Genomic DNA, 4493 nt, shown 5'->3' with positions numbered 1-4493 from the left:
ACCACTCCCCCCTTCTCATATTCAGGATCATCCTGCACTGTGAGGAGCATTTGATTGAGGGTGTGTGGCACTTCATCGTGTACAGCCAAGCCCCTTCCTCTGCCCACCTCTTGTGTACCATACAAGCTGAAGTGTTTCCACACTTGCTGATCAACAAATCTGAGGAACAGGCTCATGTAGGCCCTCTAATTGGCCCCAGAGCTATTTGGACAGGAAGTTATGAGATCTGTGGTACAAGGAGCATGTTTAAGCAGGAATGCCATAGGGCTTTGGCTGGGTCCTTCTTTTGGTTCTGGACTTAGTGCCCTGTGAAGAGATATGGTTTAAAGAGGGCCAAAATGGGCCTTTCAAATTGTGACACTCAAGAAAGCAATACCAGTCTCATAGGTCTAAAGATACTGGTGTGAGTGTTCTGATAAATAGTGACATGGAACTTTTTGCTGAAGACATTCCCACATTTAATGCTTATATCACTTTTCTTCCCTGTGTGCAGTCTCTTATATAAAGTGACATGTGTGTTCAAATGAATCATTATGTTCGTAAAGTTTCTCTGTATGCAATAAAATTGAGGACTGACTGCTGGCAGATTTTTCCATATACATCTTACATTCATAAGGTTTCTCCAATGTGTATTTGCTAATTTGAAGTCAGATGGGATGTCAAATGGAAAATTCTCAAGACTTTGGGAATGGGTCAAAAAGGTATTGAGGGGCCCGAGAAACCAAAAGGGAATAGTGACATACCACAGAGATAATAATTGTGGGAGGAAGCTGTCAACTCTAGGACTGAGGAACCACAGGCAGAAGCTGAGGATACAGATAATGAGTTAGAAACATGGAGGAGAGGCCTGACACATTTGGGAAGGAGACACTTTGGCTGCTGCTGACATATCTGATGGACTGTGATCAAGCCGGTCCTGGGAATGCCAAAAGAAATCAAGGACTGTGAACTAACTATTGCTTCTAAGATGAAGAACCATGGCTGGCATGATGCTGACAGGAATAGGGAGCATTTAGAATGGAGCACATCTCTTTTCCATCCTCATGCTTTAAAGCGTCCTTCTAATTAAAGTTCCCCCTGTTGGTGGAGGTTGTAGCTCCAGCATCAAAGAGCAAAGTGTAATGTAAACAGCCTGTCAAAAGCCAGTCCTCCAGCCACACCCAAGGAAGAATGGTAGTTTTGGTCTCTGATGTTGACAGATTAAGTGCCCAATAGTATCAATAAAAGGATCAGATGAGGGGAAGTCCATTTTTTGACCCATGCAGAGTAGTCTCATGGACATTTTTTATGTGTCCATGGATAAGACTGACAGGAATAGAACGCGCTGTCATTTCCATCTGATATTTGAAACTGTCCTCTACGGTGAATGTCCGCTGATGAACATTAACATGGATATGAAGATCTTCATACTCTGTGCACATTGCAAAAGTTCATTTGCACATCTCTTCTCCAGATCTTCTTCTCACCAATATTCCAATTTTTCCCATGTCCCTCTCGATCCAGTCAAACCATTAGCCACTGCCAGTGCTTCAGGAGCTATCTCTTGGTCCAGACAAACTGGAAAATGAAATGTATGAAATTCTTCTCTTGGGATACGTTCTCTTCAGTACTATTTTTCAAGAACATTCCTGAATAGAACAGTGATGCTATAAAAGGCCACTCCCTGTTGGTTCCAGGAATATAGTGCAGAACCATCTATAAAAGTCTGAGTTTTTTTTTCTCCTCAGTCAACTTGTCAATGGAATTTTCCATGAAGAAATAGATGTAGCATGGAGAAGAGGTAATGCAGGAGGAATTGTCAAAAAAAATAATTTTCTGTGTAAGAGAAACATGGAGTAATGCTTTGATTCCCAATTCCCAATCCCTGTGTATCTGCACTGCATTTCTCTTATTGGAAATTGCCAGAACTTTTCATAATATTCCCATTTTTCTCAGACACAGTAAGCATTGTTAGATCAGATGTGTGAATAGGCTCAAGTAGCAGACTGGCTTGCCTTAGAACCTGGACCACCTCCAGGCTCCTCTAAAAACTTTTAACTGTATGGGTTTCCATAAATTAGTAAGAATAGCACACTCCAAAGTGGTATAAATTGTCTCAAGAATTCAGAGACCTCCAGCCACTGTACTTGTTTTTTAAAAGTAAAAAGTGAAAATGAAGTATCTTTCACTTTGGAGAGAATGTCACAACAACTAGGTCCCAGAAACATGACTGCAGTGATTAGCCCTTGAATTGTGATAGGATTTATCTCTCTCATCTTTTGGCTTCCTGTGTATCTTATTAAATCGTCCAAGACAACCCCTGCTTCCTGCTCATCTGGTCCAGTTTTCATGATGTCATCAAGGCAGTGGAAGAAATGTCCTATTCTGTAGGATTTCACTGTGAGGCAAACCTAACCAGACTGGAGTTTGGTAGAGAAATGGAGAGTTAACTGGGTTCTAAACAACTTTCAGCTATGTTAGGTAAAAGCTGACTCCTCTTCATGTTTTTTCACAATTGTTAAAGAGGGAAAAAAAGCAATTGTCCTGTCAATAGCCGTATACAGGTACCTGCGCCCCTCAGCAAAAGCATGCTGAGCCTCTCGACATTCACTTGCTCTGGTCCGGGCGTGGGGGCAAGTGCAACGAAGACCAGGACCACAACACCTGTGGGCCCACCTGTGGGCAGGGCAGCGCGTGGCAGGGAGGGGCCGAGACCTCTTCCTGCACAACTTCAGCGCGCGGCTGTGGGAGCAGCTCGCCCGCTTTCCTGTCTTGCAGTGGACAGACTTGGACTCGCTCTTCCCGTGGGAAGGGGCCACGCCGCGCCCGCGCCACCTCGCCATGGCCTCGTGCCGCCGCTGTGACTCCGTGGGGGTTTCCACCTCCCCTTCCGCGGTGCTTCCACGCCACCTCCCCCGGCCTTGCCCGCTGCTTGCCCAGGATGACCGACCAGCAGCTCGTCAGTTCCAGCCTCCAAACACTGACAGTAACTTCGCATTACTTGTAGAAAGGGGATCAAGGAAGAAATGGAGGCTTTTCTGGAAAAGTTCTAGCAGAGTGGCAGAAGTGAGGATTTGTAACTCATGCACAATATATGTTTAAATCAGTGTATTAAATGTCAGGGGACGGAAAAGTGAAGTTGACACGTTTGGAAATGAGAAACCCATCGTGGTTACGAAGCAGCATTCGGTGAACCCCAACATGGACGTCCTCTTCAGCCCTTCTTTATTCCCAGCTATGAAGTCCACAGTCCCGGACTGCGCCAGCCTGCCTTACTCGCTCGCGGGCAGCCTCCTCTGCCTCTGACACAATGTTGGCCGTACTCGATTTAAACTCTGGGTATATCCGGTTTCTAGCAGAAGTCAACTACATGTCGGCGTACTATTCGTCATCAAAAGCAGAAGGCACTAGGGGAGGTATATTCTGGACTACTGTGGGGAGAGCGCAGGAATATGATGCACTGTAGCCTGGGGGGGGGCCTCCCCAGCAAGGAGTCTGGCTCTGCCCCAGGAAGCCTTAGGGCCTCCGAGACCCAGTCGGGCTGTGAGGAGCCAGGGCACCAGAAGAAGCTGGTAAACGTTTCTCAGACATCAGCGTGCACACACCTGGAACTCCCTCGTGTCACTTGTCCTACTGCCCTCAGTGGCTTCATGCATCCCCACCATCCAGATTCTGGAAGAAGAATGCAGAGAAACTGGCTCATACCAGGTATCAGAGGCTTTGATAATTTGTTCCGTAAAGATACCGTTTCTAAACTAGCCGCTGAAATTGGTGGATCACCTGATTAAGTTTATGGCAGTGCATAGTTATCTGTGGAGATCCACCTGCTTTCTGCTGGTGGCTCTTACCTCCAGTTTCCCTAGGTTGTTTGGTAGAGGGAGAGGAGGTTCTATGGGAGTCCACCTGATCCTGCCTTTCATAATAATAGCCCCTATTCCATGAGGTAGGGAGCCGGTGTCTGCCAGTTAAGTAGATCTACTTAAACTATGCATCTGGGAAATGGGAATATAATCACAGGATGGGTCCTTGGGCCCACGGGGTTCATTGTAATACAGACTTGAATGAAAACGCCGTTTATCAAAATATCACTATATGCTCATTTTGACTTGCAGAATATTGTGGCATTTTGGGGCCTTCAAGAATGAATACCAATTCTGAGCCTGCATTTAGTACATTTTTAAAGGCCTGGCTGTCTCGTCTTTCCCACATACCAGTCACCAAAGAAAATGGTGGTAAGTACCTTCGGGAAGAGTAGGAGAAAAATTTACAGTATGTGTGGCAGTTATTTAGGGTCCTTCCTCCAGGGGAACTAGCCTCCCCATCAATCAAGCACTTTGGGTCTGTGAACTCTTGAATCTATAAATACTGGCTAAGCAGCTATGACTTCAGTTGTGGTTTCACAAGTCTGTTTGGTCACCAGACCTATTTTTTTTCCCTGTTATATAAAGTAATGTCTTAGTCGGGCTGTCTAACGAAATACCTGGGTAGTTTATAAACAAACTTATTTCTCACAG

At 45.5% G+C, this 4493-nt stretch overlaps 1 pseudogene; it reads left to right on the top strand.

Annotated features, from left to right (window-relative positions):
* Window positions 1–338: 338 nt before the first annotated feature.
* LOC123836130 (proteasome assembly chaperone 4-like) lies at window positions 339–3032 on the top strand (annotated as a pseudogene).
* The last annotated feature ends 1461 nt before the right edge of the window (window positions 3033–4493 follow it).

The sequence above is a fragment of the Mirounga angustirostris genome, unplaced genomic scaffold (assembly GCF_029215605.1).
Source record: "Mirounga angustirostris isolate CCGP_5_RB_7025 unplaced genomic scaffold, mMirAng1.0.hap1 SCAF_12, whole genome shotgun sequence".
In the NCBI taxonomy this organism is placed as follows: Eukaryota; Metazoa; Chordata; class Mammalia; order Carnivora; family Phocidae; genus Mirounga; species Mirounga angustirostris.
The sequence above is the reverse complement of the archived record's forward strand: the minus strand, read 5'-3'. Positions and strand labels throughout refer to the sequence as shown.